At 42.2% G+C, this 17,903-nt stretch overlaps 1 long non-coding RNA gene across 1 annotated transcript; it reads left to right on the forward strand.

Moving 5' to 3' along the window:
- The first annotated feature begins 8,791 nt into the window (after positions 1-8,791).
- LOC125322305 lies at positions 8,792-11,874 on the forward strand. The gene is made up of 3 exons (XR_007201938.1): positions 8,792-8,848; positions 10,295-10,334; positions 11,789-11,874. It is a non-coding gene; the product is annotated as an uncharacterized LOC125322305 (long non-coding RNA).
- The last annotated feature ends 6,029 nt before the right edge of the window (positions 11,875-17,903 follow it).

Below are 17,903 nucleotides of genomic sequence, written 5' to 3' on the forward strand. Positions count from 1 at the left end.
TGTAATGAAGTGTGAAAGGCTTTTAGCAAAGGAGTTAAAGGACCATTAGCAAGTGTTTTCTAAAGCTCAAGTACTTTGGTAAGTACTATGTTTGATTTGACATCTGTGCAGATCAAACCCATCATCCTTCAACAAGACACAGCTGGGATATTTTATCCTGAATCTCACCATCTTACACCTGATTCCGGCACCTGACCTAAGACTGAAGCTCTGTACAGTCTCTTGAGGTTTGCTTCTTTCATGGCATGCCACAATGATAACCGCAGTGATGAAGGGCACATGGTAGCATTCATATGTTTGAGGATCTAGGAAGAATCTGAAGTATATGCTATGCCTAATTGTCATAGAAGTTTTGTTCAGCAAAAGTGTAAAGTTTTGTAGAAATCACGTTGTGCATGGTTTTTTAATGTGTGTTGTGAAGAGGATTGTTTGGTTTCTATTATAAACAATATCAGGAGTTTATTAGTGTCCTGAGAGCCCTGGCAGCAGGGTGAGTGCCATGCATGCCTGGGAACATGAGGCTTCAGCTTTGCATTGACACACATAGTGTGTCACACATGCAGAAAGCCAGAGGCCTTCTCTTTTTCAATTATTTTCTCTTCACTGCTTGATAAAATGGACAGGCAAGAGCTGTGCCATCAAAGCACAACATGCTTTCATTACTGTGCAAATAGGCAGCATGACAGAACTGAGTGTTTGACAACCACGATTGTAATTCTGAATTTAAAAAAAAAAAAAGTTTGGGCTGTTTTTTTTTTTTAATGCTTGGCATAATCAGGACCTGAGATTTGAACTCTAGTGCCAGAAGAACTACTTGGCCAGAAAAATGACTGGCTTTGTCTTTGTGCTTGACAAGATGTAAGCTTGAGCTGGCTGGATTTTTAATTCACTTTCAGAACATTTCACTATTTTTCTTTTCTTGAATGAAGTTTATGGACTTCATTTTAAGTTCATTGTTAGGCCTTGTTTCAGCCAGCAACAGAACCTGATTAGGTACATTTCCTGAGAGCAGTAAAATACAGAGTTAACTTTAAATCTGTCCTGAAGGTTCATGTCCATTGAAGCTAGGAAAGTGTTTAACAGATTTGCTGAACCTGGGCCCTAAGGGGGATGGAGGAGAAGGAAAACTGCCAGCATACTTCCTAAATGAAGCACACCAGCTGTAGCTTTATGTTCCTCTATATGCTTGGCTCATGCTTTATATGGCTTTTTTGGATATCTGAGAAAAGACTGAAATACACAAAGAGATCCTTCTGGATCTGACCCTTCCTGCTTTCTGCACCACTTCACGGGGCTTTTCACCGCTGGAGCATCCAAGCGCTCCTCAGCCAGGCATTACTCAGCATGTCTAACACCTGTCATCCTTAGTCTTGAAGCCTCCCACCAGATGACAAAGGGCTCACAGAGAATTGCTGGAGTGTTTTGCTTTGGAATTTTATTTTATACAAGTTTCTAAATAGCTCTCTGTTTATACTGCAGGCAGTCAGAGCAACGCACTTGGCATCTCAAGAGGAAAGGCAGGGATGTTTACAGTGGTCTTAAGTTTTCAACAGAGTTCATTCCATTTTATGGAGCTGTTTTCCAACGGAATTGTGTCTCTTGCTGTCATAGTATCTGCTGACAATAGCTGGCAGAAGCTTAGTTCCTCCTTGTGTTCAACCATTCAATTACTTGCCATAAGACTGTTACATATTTTCATAGACCTGAGTGCTCTGGATTTGAACATGTACCATTTGCCCTGATAATACTGGCTCCAGGGACTAAGGGCTGGGGAGCAGGTGCAGAATTCTACAGCTGAGACAAAATAAGAGATAGATATAACTGAAGTAATTGCAAGATGTTTTATATTTGTTGGGGTTTGTTTCTTGCAGTTCATTTTGAGAACTCTTAGCTTAGCTCTTAGTGAGCTAAGTGTTAATTAACAGTGAGCTTGGACAGCTGGTAGTGGAAAATTTATTCATCATCTGTCTAAGCAAACACATCACTGCATGACTGATTGAAGTGGGGTTTTAAGTGTAGGATAGATCAAAGTTCATCACTCTACCAAACTGGAAAGTGAAGACAAGTGAAGTCACTGATTTCTTGTGGAAGAGTTTAATTCATATAAAATACTTTGAACAGGTATTTGGCACACTCTGGCACTATTTCTGACTGAAAAGCCTTACCTCACTGCACTGTGGAAGCTCTGTGGATAGCTGACATTCCCTGTTCATTTTCCTCTTACATCTACAATGAAAAAATCCTAACTGCATGTTCACAGTTGTCTAATTAAATGCATAAACTGCACAGAACACACTGTTTGCATGTGTGTGTCTGTGTGTAAGGCAACACGAGGGGCAGTTCTGCAAGCTGCATGTTAGAAAACCAAGATGAGGTTGAAGAGTTTCAACTCTCCTTGAACAAACAGTTCAAGTTCTCTTACACTGATAGATAAGTAGATCTGTTAGTTCTTCTCTACTAGGGAGGACATAATATAATCATCATTTGCAATGCCTTACTGATCACATGGAAGGAAGAAGTCACCCTGTCTTACAAGGTTAGCCCACTTTTTGTCTGGGATACAGTGGTAGGGACTGATACAGACCATGGCTGTCTACAGGGGTAGGTGTTCTCTGTGCTGGACCTTACTCCTGGGCACCTCATTCATCCAGACAAGACCAAGGGCCCTGGTGAGTGCACATCCCAGGCCCTTCTTGATCTACAGCCTTTGGAGGCATGTTTGGAGACAGGCAGCAAGGGCTTCAGATCTGGCCAGCTGTGTCTGTACGTATCAGTGCTGCCATCACGCTCTGGGATGGCATTGCTCGGCAGTGTATGCACAGCACATACAGCTCATAACAGTCAGACACTGGCATTGCTTCTCATTGCCTCTTGGGAAAGGAAAAACATTTTGTTTTACTGCTTTCAAATGTTAAGTTGAAGGTGTGTTTGTTCTTCTTAAAAATAGACTGTCATCCTAAGTCTGTGTACTTGGTTTTGTAGAGATGAAAGGAGCCACAGCTTGGCCTAAGTGAGTAGCTTGGTAATATAGAGGAATAGACAAGATAGCAAGTAGTAGGATCACTGTGGGATCTGAAGAGCTGTTCACCGTGGACACTATTTGGTATTTCAAGGAAATATTTTAGCAAATAAAGTAACTAAGCCTGATTTAAGAGATTTTTTTCCCCTTGTAGTTGTACTCACTGCACAATATTAATTATGGTTGTCTGGCAAGCTAAAATAAAAGGGCATTTCATATTCTGTAAATTTCTGCATATCAGGTACTGTGAGTACATGAGCTACTGGTAGCTAAGAAAAATCATGGGTTCAGACATACAAGCAAGCCTTCCACTGCATGAAGCAGAGACAGCACATGTTTGTTGGCTTGATTTTGTTCCTGTTTGAGAAGTATTGCAGCATAAGAAGTAACACTACCCATTTTACTTGCAACTCTGATTCTGAGGGAGTGTGAATACATTCTTTATGACTGTTATGTCTGAATGATGCAAATAAAGAATCTTTCAGATAACATCTGGACCCTCGAATGCCAATGATGGCACATATTGACAGCAGAGTGCATGAGACAAAGCCTAGAATGGGAAGCTGTAATGCTGCAGTGAATAATACAGAAAGCAGGATTTCTCTATTAGTCATTCAGGAGATGTCTAATAATTGCCAGAAAGTACCACAGTCTCAGGAACAGTCAAACTTTCTCTCTAAGGCAGTGCAGTAGAAGACTGAAAAGTGGGTTGTCTAATTACTGTAGCTGAGCAGCTGAACTAGTAGAGAGCTGTGGAGTATGGCTGAGAAGCAGCTAATTAATAAAATAGAGACATCTTGCTCGTTAGTCCCTCAAAGGTCTGCAGAAGAGCTCTGTGACGTCTTAAAAGGAAGATATGCAGATTGTGAAACCTCTGAATGCCTCGCATGGAGAAATGAAGTGTGAAAGGAACTAATGAGGCTGGTAGCATTTGGAGTGGGAGCGCGCACTGTGTGTGCGTGTGAGGCAATTAAGGAGCCGCAGCTCCTGACGGGCACCGGAGCACAGAACAAATGCACTGTGTCTGTGCGTGGGTGGAGGGTACCCACACTGAGAGAAACCCTGCCATTGGGACTGGGGTTACTGGTGTAATTTCCTTTGCTGGGCTTAAGTAACAGAAGCGCAGCGTTACATTTGCTGCTACTTAAAATACAGACAGAGAAAAGCAATGTCAGTGACTAATAGCAGAATGCAGCAAGTGTCAGGTGGGAGATGCAGATGCTGGAACAACTGGCATTAATATTGCCTAGTAAGTACAGTACATGGGTGTTTTGGGGATATCTAGGCAGGGTTCTGCCTGGGCATGTGTTGGCAGTGACCAGAGAGAAAGACAAATCCTGGAAGGAAGACTGAGCCAATAACAAGAATGGAAATATCCTCAGGAGTGAGAAAAGCTGTGCTCCCTTCATTGCAGTTTACTGAGACAAGCAGTCAACTAGCTGTCTTTGGGTCTGTGAGCAAACCAAGAGTAAGGTAAACAGCTTGACTAACAATAGCTAGTAATCTAACTCCAAGCCTCATTCTTATTGCTGGGTCTTGCCTTTCTTTTGTATATTTGGACTTTTCCACTGCACAGCTGCAGTCTGCTGTTGCTTTTTCTAAAACTTGAGTGATTAGCGAAAAATCCTACTCATCAAGGTGTCTGAGCACCATATTTTTCCCATTATTTTTCTTATAAGATTACATTCTTCGTTCCTCAAGTCAACTTTCTTAAAGCCACAGGCACTTCCAGTTTGTTTATTCAAAAATTTAATCCACAGTATAAACGGAATATTGCTGGCTATTCCACTTTATTCTGTTTTCCTTCACTGCTCCTTGGCAACTTAAACTGCTGATGCCAGATTAGTTGCAGGGCTCTGGGTGCTATTGCTGCTAGTCACAATAGCTGCAGTCCCTTTCCTGTGTTGCCTGTGGTATCCCACAATGATTCCTGGGGTTTGGGGAGTTTTGGATTTTTTTACCACACATTGCCACATGTGCCACACATTGCAAGAGTTGGATTTCAGAAAAAGAGTAATTGAACTTTGAGTCTAGCCAAGTACTGCAAGTACTAGGTTTTGTAAAAGAGTAGTTTAACTCTGAGGCTAGCATCTGACCTACTTTGACTCTACACCTAAGGTGTTAACCATCTTTGAGATGTTTCTGATAGTCCCTCTTTAGTATGAGGTTTATAATCCTGATTTATACCCAGTTCTGATTTTCAATGTGGATTTAAAAGTCAGTGACCTGGACCTTCAGCCTTAAACTTCACCTTGAACGATCTTATAATTTCATTATATTGGTAGGAATTTGATGCTGGACACTTAGCTATTCTACTGAGTACCTTAAGTCCTTCTGTCACATTCCCTTTAGAATACTAAGTATGTCTGTCTGCCATATATGCTTATTTCTGGGTCAACTGACTAGGTGATTCCCTCTCATCCTGTTTTCTGCTCTCCTGCTTCTACCTGGACAGCATCACCATTCATACTGAGTGACCTTTCAGGAGTTGCATCTAATTTCTCAGTTACAAAGGACATTTCTATTATCAATAATGATCTCAACTTGAATGTATCTTTCCTATATTTTGAGGAAAGTGGTTTTCTGCATACTGTTGTATTATAAACACATTCTTTGTATATAGGAATGAAATTTCGGGACTTTTGAAATAAAGGTCATTGTAATAAAAGGAGATTAATTCTTAGGTTACCTGAACTAGAATATTTAAATGCATTAAACCTTCAGAGCTGACTGTCAGAGAAAATGACTGAGGAACTCACTCTCAAAATACTGTTCAAGGGGATACACATTCTCTTACATTTCCAGTCTGACTTGATAACTGACCTACATAAGCTGTTCTTTACAGACATAGCTTTAAATAACCTTGGAAAGTGTCTCTTGGAGCTCCCAACCTCCTCCTCTAAGGCCTAACATCTTCCTTCTGAACACCAAATGCTTGCACTTTTTGGCTTGTGATTTTCACTGGCTGCAGGTTGGAGGACTCAAGATGCCAGCACCTTTTAAGTAAGCTAGCTAGAAGGTTTCCCTAACCATATTTTCCACATTCAAAGCTTTTCAATAAACCATGAATTCAAACAAAGTGTTCTTAGATGTCGTAAGTAGTGGTTATGCGAGTAAATGCATCACTGCTGTGCTTGTGTCCCATTCCCTTTAACCTGACTTCTAGCCCAGATGTGGTGACAATATGACAGGTATGTTCCACTGTGTCACCGCAGTGAATCCTAGTCAGACTACCTGAATACAAGCATATTCTTGCTTATGTGTGCATGGCTGTGAAAATGTGAGTGAATCAAATTTAGTTTAAAATCAAAATTGCCCATAAATGTAATACACAAGAGCCCTTTGTTCATTTGAGGAAGAGGAAGGTATAACACTGAAAAGGTATTTCAAAGGGAGATCATAATGCTTCTTTGAGCCTTTTCCTTAGTTTGCTAAGTAGAACCAACACAGAAGGTTTTGGGAAACTGCATTCTCAAAGCCAATGTTGTCACAGTTCTTGTTTAGCTACATGCAGAGAGCACATTTTCTTTTGGGCACTGGCTCACAGTATGTCAGGCACTTTATAACTAAGGTTGTGTTACAATCTTTATAGTAGCACACCTAGATAATGAGTTACAAATTAAACATTTATACAGCTTACCTGGTACTTCAGCAGAAAAAGTACGAAAAAGCCATAGCAGAAACTTGTGGAGGCTCTTGCCAAGTCATAATAGGAGCTGCTATGGTTGAACATGCATACAAGTTATCTGAAGATGGGCAGTCCTGGAAAAAGAAAAGTGTAGCCTATGGCTCTTATGAAGAAGACCTTTATGAAGAGTTCCTGTCAAACACTACATAAAGTGTAATAAAGTATGTGAGGCCTGCAAACTCGTTAATCCCAAAGAACCAGGGTGCATGTGCCTCAGATCTGTCAAAGCACAAACTAGACCTGAAATATTTCCAGCACTGGCAAGGCTAGTATCAAAATGCCAGCTGGGTCAGCACTGGAGCTCAAGTGTCAGTTTTCCTCAAGGTACTGTAGGGCTGCAAGGCAGCACTAAAGAGGATCCTTTGGGGGTAACTCTTAGTACAGCCTCTCCCCCTTTGTACAAAGGAGAGTTTTCTAATTAAAACTGGAAAGTTATTCTGGAGTTGGAGCTACATGTTGAAAAGAGATTGTGACCCTTCACTTTCTGAATTGGGTATTAAAAGTACCCTCACCTTGCTAAAAAGACATTAGCATTACTTTCAAGTAAGGCCACATTTTCACGTAATGAAATGTTCTGTATTGTCCTTCTCACCTTCTTCTTTTATTATGGCCCAACCATTTGCTCTGGTGCTGGGAACTGGATCAGGGACCTGATTCCACTTTAAGAGGGGAGAACTGTGAGTCCAGTCAACACAGCTATTTGTTACAAAACAGGATCTTTGCTCTTGATTCAATAGAGAACAAGGTAAATGCTTGCTGACATGTTTAATGCATTATCATGAATCATGTGGGGAATGCAGAGGAGGAAGTGGCTGCTGCTGTAATGTCTGTGTTAAACTTCTCCTAAGCTCTCTTATCTCTGAGATTGACTGTTTTGTGGGGTGTGTGTGTGTTAAACTTATTTCCCTGCTAGAAATTAAAAGTCATATTAGTGGTCACTTTTGAATAATAACTTGGACGAGCCTAGGTTAAAGTTAACTGCCTGAGGTATGTTTGTTTTTACAGGGCAACTCTTGAATTCTACAACAGAAAAAAAACTCCAAACCTGTAAATGTGTTTGTCTTCTGACTTTAATCTAGAAGTATATTTATACATTGCATTCTTGTGCCAATGAAAAACCAGAAAACAAAGACAACAGATGCCATCACTATGATGAGGAAGAGGAGGCAGCTCAAGGAAATGAAAAATCTCCAATTTCTTAATGTGTTTAATCAATATCAGAAGATAGCTGTGAAATTATTATTCTTGTAACCAGCTTGTGTTAGTTTCCTATTTCTATTTAGAAATAAATGATTAAATAAATGGTAATTTGTCTATGGATAGTTGAGAATGGAAACTGGGTAACATTCAAGAATATATATATATATATTCAATAATATCCATCTCTTAGTTATTAAACAGATGGTGCTCTTCTGTAGAAGGCTTGCTGACCTCTCCTGGATAAAGACTCCTAAATGGTTGGGAATGCTGTATTTGTTAATGAGAGAAGTCTGATCTCCATCACAAGCTGGATCGATCCTTTCATTTGTTACAAACCACATTAGATGAAACCAATTGCTGTAGTCAACAGCAGAAAATTCCTATTCCATCTCACAAACCATGTGAAAGAAACGGTGTTTCAAAGTGTGACTTGGATAAGACTGTAATACTGGGTTCAGTTCAGTAAGCTGAGCTTTTTAAGTGAAAGCTTGGAATTACTAACTTTGCTGCCTGTGGCTGTTGTCAAGGCAGACATAAAAGCCACACTAGTCATAATCCATTGTCGAGAAGGGTAGAAAGATTTTTTATTTTCTCTACTGCTATTCTTATACCTCTTCACAATGGCTGTGGCTTGATTTAAGATTGGCTACTTAGCAAACAATGACCATTCAGGCAGTAAACAATCAGCTGTACAAGCAAAAGTATAGTTGCTACATATTATCCACAAGTTCTTCCTTGTACACTCTCAATGTCTCATAACAAGAACATCCTCCCCCCATACCCAGAACATCTTCTCTCATTAATATCTGCTTGGCCTTCTCTGTGGGTTTTACTAAAGTTTCAGAATTTCACTGTAATATTCTCACAGGTAAATTCTGACTGTTTTCAGGTCTGATTCTGAGAGACTGTTAGTCCAGCTGTCAACTCCTCAGCTGCCAAGGGTAAGTTCTTTTTTTTAAAATTCTGCTGCCAAAAGGAGCTCTATTGGCAGGTACTGGAGAGTTCCTGGTTGACTTTGCTGGAAACCTTGCAATGTTACAGAAACCACCAGCCACCCAGTGTGCTGCATATGGGACACGAACTGTAATTCACTGACATTATTGCTGGTCAATTAGAGGTGCACCCGTGTGACTGAGGCCTTGATCTGTGTCTCTGCTGTGCAAGCTGACACATGCTCTTGCAGGCTTGCCAGTTCTGCACTGAGCTCTGTAGAGACCATCCTCTGCAGGGCCTTCACCGAGGACAACGGGGAGTTGGATTCCTTTCATAGTATGATGTGGGACCACTATCATCTTGCCAGAGGATTCCTGGGAAGCTGCCAAAAAGACAGCAAAACTTTCTTTTATTCCATTCAGAAGGAAAATAACCTGGGATTCTCTACACACACCACACTAGCAGAGCTCTTTCAGTATGTGCCCCCAATCTTTTTAGCTTTAAATCTAAGGTTAAGATGTTGGAATGTACATGGTTCAAAGATCCTCCTGAACAAAAAGCTTCTAATACTGTAAAAGCCTGAAAGCCTAAGTTTCATCTGTTCCTGTGCTTGGTTCTATATAAGCAGCAATATGTTGAGTGACTTGGAGTGGGTCTTGAAAGTTTGGCAGTGTAAAAGGACATACATGGTATTGAAAGACTTCTTGAAAGAACTGAGCTCATTTGGAAGTGAATAATAAGAGTTCAAGTGTATAAGCCCTGTTAGTTTCTAAAGGCTCTGCTGCTTGCATCTTTTTTTCTTGTTTACTAAAATTATTTTTCCTTTACTAAAATTATTCTTCCTCTAAGAATACTAAAACTGCATCTCTTTCTGTTCCTCTAGTGAAAAAAAATTACTTTTTTTGATACTGTAATCCTTAACATAAAATCATCATATTTTAATTGCCTTGCAGCCTTACTTAGGACAAAAAGCTCTGTTCTGCTGCAATTGATTTACCAAATGCTGGTACAGGAAGCAGGCTGGAAAACTTGAGCGGTACAGTACTGTCTAAAGCCCAGAGGAACAGTAAGAACCCTTATAACCCCACAGGAGGATGGCAGCTGGTGTTAGGTGGTGGCTTTTTCTTGGTTCTGAATAGGTTCCTGTCAGGCCTCTTTCCTCTTGTACATGAAGTGTTTTGTTAAATCCAACTTACGGCATTAAGAAGTTTCTGAGTTCAAACATGCTGTGCAGATTTGTCACTGTGAGTTGCTGCAGGTCTTCCAGAGCTCCTGGCAATAATGCTCTTACAGCACCTTCTACTGAACTCTCTTGAAAGTGGGAATTGTCCTTCCGGTAAAAAGTCATGCAGGCTTGATACCATAATGTGCTGGAAAAGCTGTTTGTTAGCTGATATCAGTATGACTTTTTACTGAGGATGGCAAAACTCTTCCCCTTTGCCCTTTCCTTGCAGGCTATCTTAATGAATCTGATGTGTGTGGACAAGAGAAATGGTGAGTCTGCCAAAGATTTACAACATTTAAAACCACCCTCTAGAATGTATGCTGGAGGCAGGAATTTCTTGACTATTTTGCAGCAGTTTCTTTCTCCCTCCCCCTGAAAGTGACCATCCTACAGTGTCACTGTATGTGCACACAGAGGGGAGGAACCACAATATTTTTTTCAATTTAAATGATTTTGACTAATCTACTGGAGTCAGAGTCAAGGAAACGAGAACTAGCACAGAAATGTGTGAAAAATGGCAGACTAGCTTCTTCAGGAAATACACAGAATCACAGAATGGGTAAGTATTACAGCTGGTGGTGGGGTCCGAGGCTGTGACCCAGGAAGAGATGACCAGTCCGGGGAGATGGTCGCGAAAGGAATCGCCTTCCCGAGGCCCGGTGTCTTCCTCTCAGCTGCTGGCAGAGGAGCCCTTGCAGAGGCTGTCAGCTCTTTAGTGATATCAGCTCGTGGTTTCAGCTCAGCTCTGCAAGGCAGCCTCTAGGCCAAACCAGACCAGAGAGAGAGACGAGAAGGCTCGTGTGGCTGGTTCCGCACGAAGGTAGCTTTATTGTGGGTCCCCTCCGGCGAAGGGAAGAGCCACGGATGACCTCTCTCGAGGGGTTCAAGGGAGCTTGCCTTTATAGGGATACAGGGGATCAGCAAGGGGACCAATGGATTACAGAGGGTCTGGGACAGACCAATGGGTTGCAGAACGATCTGCATAGTGTCTCCCAAAGGATTGTGGGTCTACCTTTCCTCGCCATGACCCAAAAGTAGTTGCCTTTCCAGGGAGTCCTGCTGGGCGATTGCAAAATCTTTTACCTCAGCAGACATCCCTCCAGGGCAGTGGCTGGGCATATCCCACAGGTAAGACTGGAAGGGACCATAGTTCCCATCTGGTCCAACTCCCCTGCTCCATCAGGGTCATCTTAGAGCACATTGCACAGGATTGTGTCTAGATGGTTCTTGAATATCTCCAGTGAGGGAGACTCCACAACCTCTCTGGGCAATCTGTTCCAGTGCACAATCACCTGCATAGTAAATAAGTTCTTCCTCATATTCAGGTGGAACTTCCCATGCATCAGTTTCAGCCCATTGCCATTTGTCCTATTGCTCGGCACCACTGAGAAGAGCCTGGCTCCATCCTCCTGACAACCTCCTTTCAGAGAGTGATAGACATTAATGAGATCCCCTCTCAGTCATCTAAAGGCTGAACAGCTCCCTCAGGCTTTCCTTGTAAGAGAGATGCTCCAGTCCTCTCAACATCTTTGTTGCCCTCCACTGGACCTGGTCCAGGAGCTCCATGTCATAGACACATACACAGTCATCTCTCAGCTTTATTTCCCCCTCACACACACCCCTCACACTGTATGCATAGCCCATTTTTCTTACCTGTTGTATTTTTTTCTTCTCTTCTTGACTTCAAATGGTGGAAATGTTGCCTCTGCTACTGTCAGTACAGGTAAGAAGCAAACATCTTCCCTTTAACTGCAGGCCTCTAGTTAGCCCTGAATCTTCCACGGGACATGGAAACAGTTTTTTTCTTCACATGCTGATCAGAAGTCCCTTCTGTAGCTCATTAAAAGACTGCTCTGAGTCACTCGGGTAGAAAATTTTTGACCAGCAAAGTAGACTGCCTCACCCACAGATGTGTGCTAGGAATATCTGTCTTCATTAGAAGTAGGGGGTGCAATGCAGAAACAAAGCAAGAGGATATTTCGTGCATGCCCTAAGTACAACAGCATTCCAGTCAGGTATTGTGTAAATGTTTGATCTGCTGCTCATGTTTTAAGGTGTGACTTGGGCCAGATTCTGCTTGATTGGGATGTAAACAAGTTTACTGCCAGACATGCCCACTGATGTATAGTCATTAACTCAAGCTTTTGGGGGAAGTTTTACATTGTGGGTATTTTCCAGACAGTTCTAGAAGAAGTCTTATATAGGGAGGATACAGCTCTTAGCAGGCTGTAAACTTATATTCTTCCTTTTGATATTCTGTATTTATTTGCCCATCTATATGTCCATTATCTAAAATGCTGTGAAATCTCCACTGTAAGCAAAAGGTCAAAGAAATACCAGTGGTCTTTCATCAAAACATCCTTCCAGAATTTCACAGGTTCTTTTGAGAGCAGTCTGTGCACTAAGGGTCATCCACAATGCTGAGAAATAAGCTTTAATGTCAGTGTGTGCTTCCTTCAAAAACTCTAGGAAGAAGAGGATATTTTTCAGGATGAAGTAAAAGGGAATGTAATTTTCAGAGCTGACTGAAAAGTTTGAAGGTCTTCTGAAATAAAGAATTGCAACAAGTGCAGCCACCAGGCTTAGAACTGGCATGAAAATCCTTGCTTTGCTCCAAATGTCCATTTCTCTAAATATGTAAGTTACTGCTTTGATAGTGTTAGAGAGTTTGATCCTGAATTCTGTGTTTATGAAAGACACTTGGATCAATACTTAATGTGTTGTCTTTTAAATCTCATCCTGTAGGGCGCTTACATTTAAAGTTAATTCTATCCCAACTGAACTTTGAAAAGGGGTTGTGAAAGTTGTCAGTTGGAAGTTCTCAGCCCGGTGTGTGAAAGCTTAAAGATGGCTAATATGATATGTCTTTTATCAACACAAGTGATTCAGTCCTTCAAACACTATAAACCAAGAATTTTACAATCAGATTAAATTGTTAATTGGGAGGCCTATTGGGAGGAATTATACTCGCCTAAGAACAGAGCAATGACATGAAATGAGCTAGGAGTAGCACTTCAAGGTAACTAATGCTTAAACATCAGTAATATGGTGACACACAGGTGGAGAGAATTATATGAAGTTCAAACAGATTAACAAAACTGTGGACTAAAGTCCACAGAAAACTGATTAAAGTCACAGATTAAAAGTAAAACAAGAACATCCTTCTCTGTCCTATAAAAGCAACCACCCAGATGATTACCGAGATGACCCACCTTAGCTATTTCTGAGAACAAATATCCTTTGTCCATTATTGGAGAGCTTAAGATTGAAATAGCATGATGTTGCACATGTATTAAGATAGAACAAACCATGAAGAATAGTAGAAAGAAACTCGGTTGAAAGAAGAGCATTATGCATTATGGTTAGCTGTTTCAAAATTTGTTTCAGTAAAATAATCCTGTTCAGTTCCAAATGGAACAACACAGGGGTTCAGCCAGTTAAAGAAAATCAGATTTTAATTGAAACTATTATGAGGAACTTTTTTTGTACATAAATATTGTGTTTAAATATGTTTGTTCTAGCCTAAAAGATCACCTGACAACAAATTAAATTTTCTACTAAAGCACAGCCAAACATTCTACAGTAGAGATAAAAATCAAACCTAGATTTTCAGATTGTGGTAGATTATCTATAATACCTTGTCGGGGTCCCTTCCCCCCTGCCATGTGGTCCTGGGAGAGGGGCCCTAGGAGGGAGACACGGGGTTTCCCTGCCCCTGGTCAGTCTCATTCCCCATTGGTTGTTCTGTGTTCCCCTGCACGGGCAAGGACCCTCAGGTCCCGTGATTGCCTCAGTTCCTCGGCAGATCCCAGCCATGCGGGTGGGAAAAGAAACATATCTGAAACATCTATCAAGAATCAGTCCATAGCTATTTCTTTTCCATGAGCCTCGTTGATTGATATGTGTGTTGCAGTATCCCCACTGTAACAAATGGTGGGTAATGCGAGCAGAATGATCCCCGATCCCTAAGGACAGTGACTGATTTGTGAGGAAACTCTGGATTTCTCTTCTTGTTTTTGTTTTGCTGTTCCATCTCTAAATTATGGAGGAACTGTGGGAAGACTCTTGGCTCTCAGAGTCGCATATGGACATTTATCTTAAACTTGAAAAGATTCTTGAACAACGATTTGTAAATTTTAGCTTAATTCATGCTCAAAAGGAACTGAAACACATCTTGGCATGGTTGTTGAAGAACTTTTTCTACGTTTCTTGGGATTTAATTCTTACCAAAGACTTTTGGAAGACTGGACACAGTTAGTTTCTGAGTCAAAATATATGCCGATGGAAGAATATTTTTGTGAATATTATTTAATTACCAAGACCATTGAACAATGTCAGCTGTGTCCTTGCGAAGTTAAAACTGCTTCAGGGACCGTGCGACCCAGGCCACGTGGACTGAGCGCTCTGCGAGCAGCAGCGAGGCAGTTCCCCTGCGCGGGCGGAGCGGCGCAAGCTGCAGTGTCGGCGGCGGAGCGAGGCATGGCAGGAGTGGCGCAACCCGGCGGTGCCCGCCTGGCCCCCGCAGCGCATGGTGGAGCGAGCCCCGTGAACGCCCGACCAAGAGGGGAGGTGCACGGGCAGCAGCTGGTGGTGGAGCGGAGCCGCGCCCAGCTGAAACTCGCGCTGGAGCAGGGTGTGGGGGGGTCGTCGCTTGGGGGCCTGGCCGAGACGTGGGCGCAGCGCCTGGCAGCGGCAGCGCAGCTGAGAGCAGAGGAGGTGGCGTGCGGGGACCTGAGCTCAGCGGTGTGGCCCAGCCGGGCCCGCACGGCCCTGAATGCGACCCCAGGAAGAGCACGCAGGCACGAGCAGCCCCGACGGCCCCAGCAGCACTGACAACCCTGGCAGTTCCAACACAAAAGCGAGCGAAAGCAAAAAAGAAAGCAAAACCGCAGTGAGACAGAAGACAGCAGCCACTTGGAAAAAGGAAAAAATCACTGTAGCTAAGGTTTTTGGAATAATAAAATGGTATAATGTTAAACAAAATTATGGTTTTATAACAAGATGTGACAACCAAGAAGATATATTGGTTCATAGAACTGCTATTAAAAAGAATAACCCTAAAAATTACCTGCAAAGTGTAGGAGATGGGGAAGTTGTACAATTTGATATAGTGCAAGGAAAGAAGGGTTTACAAGCAGCAAATGTTACTGGGCCTAGGGGTATTCCAGTCAAAGGCAGCCATTATGCACAAAATTATAAACAATATCCATCCCAGCAACTTCCCTACCCACAGCCTACTTTCCCCTTTTACCCTATACCCAATATGAACCCTTTCTTAAGTTTACCCCATTCCCAGTTTATTCCTAATCCGTTTTTCACCCCATGACTTCCCTATACAATTCCCTTTCCCTACAACTCCTATCGGATGCCGAGGGGGGGATGGAAAGCGGGAGGGAAGAAATTAACTATTGTTGTTTAGAGTTCCAACAGGTACAAATGGAAGAAACCCTCTCCTGCCTCAGTTTCCCCACAAAGCATGCCCGGAGAGTCCTGTCTCCCTTCTGTCAGCCCTTAAGATGTTCCAGAGAATCTGTTTGGATGTTTAAAGGCTCAGGAGGGTGGCTTGTTTTGTTTTGAAACTGTCCTTGTTATGTTTATCCAGTTGTTTTCAATGTTAAGTTTTAAATCTCTTTTTTTTAAAAATAAATGGGTGAAATGTCGGGGTCCCTCCCCTGCCGTGTAGCCCTGGGAGAGGGGCCCTGAGGGCACAGACACGGGGCTTCCCTGCCCCTGCTCAGCCTCGTTCCCATTGGTTGGTTTGTGTTCCCTGCGCGGGCAGAAGGACCCTTGGTCCCGTGACTGGAACAGTTCCTCAGCAGAGCCCCGGCCATGCGGCTGGAGAAATAAACATCTCTCTGAAACACCTATCAAGAATCAGTCCATAGATATATTTCTTTTCCATGGGCCTTGTTGTTTGATATGCGTGTTACAGTATCCCCACTGTAACAATACCTCTTGTCCGCGTGTGCAGAATGCCCACAATTTGCAACACTATGGAATCCACATCAAGGCAGATGGAAGTCCTTACACCACCCTCAGAGTGGGATTTAAGGAGTTTCAAGAGTCACAAGGTTTGCAAAAGCCAAGAATTCTGAAAAGTGAGTAAAAGCCTTGAAAGGTTCCAGCAGGAGTGAAAATGAGAGATTCACTTCCCTCCTGATCTCCCCCTAGAAGGCAGCAAGGGCACTTCTCATGAGAGGCCAGATACTGGCCACACCTCCTCTTGGTTCATGTCTGGGTGAGGAGGAGTCCCTTGTTGCTTGGGCTGGGACTGAAGATTTGGACTACAAGGTCAGACCCAGAGTCTGAAAGGCAGAAACAAGAGCAGAAATCAGGGCAAGTGATTTGCTCACCATTGAGTGAATTCTGAAAAGATATAAGAAAAGCTGCCATTCCGTAGAGGCCCACGTCAGGTATATGAAGTTTCTGTTTCTAATGCAGCCAACTATAAGCAGCTATCTAGTTAAAAGACATGTAAATACTGACTAAGAACTCTGGGAGATGTCAGTTAGCCTGCTCTGGGCTAGAAGATATTTCTTACAGCTTTCTGCTCCTGGTTGATGCTTCAGACCAAGAAAGCTATTAGCATGCTGCTTCCCTCATGTGCAGGTATCCATATGTGCATGTCAAGATGTATGTAACGTATTAATAGTCTTCCTCCCAGGCACCACTACAGATATCTCTAGAAAAAATTCTGATTAAAATGAGACTTAATGTTTACAAAAAAACAGGGTTGTGTAAAAATGTGGTCTCCTTCAGGATGAGGGGGTTGTAGCATTGGCTGGTGACTCTCTTGAAATGATGACTACCTCTGGCACTTCAAGGGAGCAAGGCATGCTCATGACTGATGGTCATGTGTTTTACATCCTTGTATCTCCATACAGAGCTGTTACTGAGGAAATGCCAGAGGAAACAACTGGCAAAGCTTTGGCAGCAAGAATTCAATGTGAATGTAGGGATTTTCTTTCTGCTTTTCCCAAATAGTCCTAGATGTTGCAAGTGACCAACTTGAAAGAATTGCCCAGAACTAGGGCTTTTTGGAAGCTGTTACTTCACATTATATTTCTCAGTAAAGCAATGTCTTGCTGCAGCATGGGAGAGCACTTGTGTTCTACATTTATTAATACTGAAAACTTTTAATCTGCCATTAAGGTTTACTGTGCTCAAAATTATGTGCACTGGAGTCACATTTCTAAGTGCCTCAAAACTATAAAGGATAGGTATTGTCTTGCCAAAGTGCTCCTGACCTCAGTCCTGTGGTTGTGCACTGGAGTCAGCCTGCACGTCTACATGGCCTCCAGCTTACACTTTGATAAAGGCTTGAAGAAAACTCCAGCTTCAGTCATGGGAAGGACCTGAAGAGAAAGTCAACATGGTAAACTGTCCTAGCAAAGGGCTTTCAAAATTTTTTTCAAGACATGTCTTTGATGCAAAGCAAGCCCAGCTTGTGCTTCTCCGATGTTTGTGCATTCCAAGGAATAGGACTTCTGCTCTTCTGTCAGCAAGATGGATTTTATGACCATCTCTAAATCCTTTCATTTAGATTTTATTGCTATAGTTGAACGGTTCCTTCCGTATCACGTTTTGTGTACTTGTAATTTCACAAATTAGTTTCCTACCTCCTTAAGTTATTTTCTATCCAAATATTGTTTTCCATTTCTATTAGCAAGATTAGCTGACATGCCAGATTGAAAAAACAATCACAGCTGGCCAGTGCTGTATAAAGTCTTAGAATTCATTTCTAAAGTAAAAGGTAAGAAAGAAGTGCTACTTCAGCAATATTTCTGGTTTTCTAAAGGTTATTAGGCATCCCATGATGTTAAAATACCCCTTTTTTT

Source organism: Corvus hawaiiensis, chromosome 3 (assembly GCF_020740725.1).
Source record: "Corvus hawaiiensis isolate bCorHaw1 chromosome 3, bCorHaw1.pri.cur, whole genome shotgun sequence".
Classification (NCBI taxonomy): domain Eukaryota; kingdom Metazoa; phylum Chordata; class Aves; order Passeriformes; family Corvidae; genus Corvus; species Corvus hawaiiensis.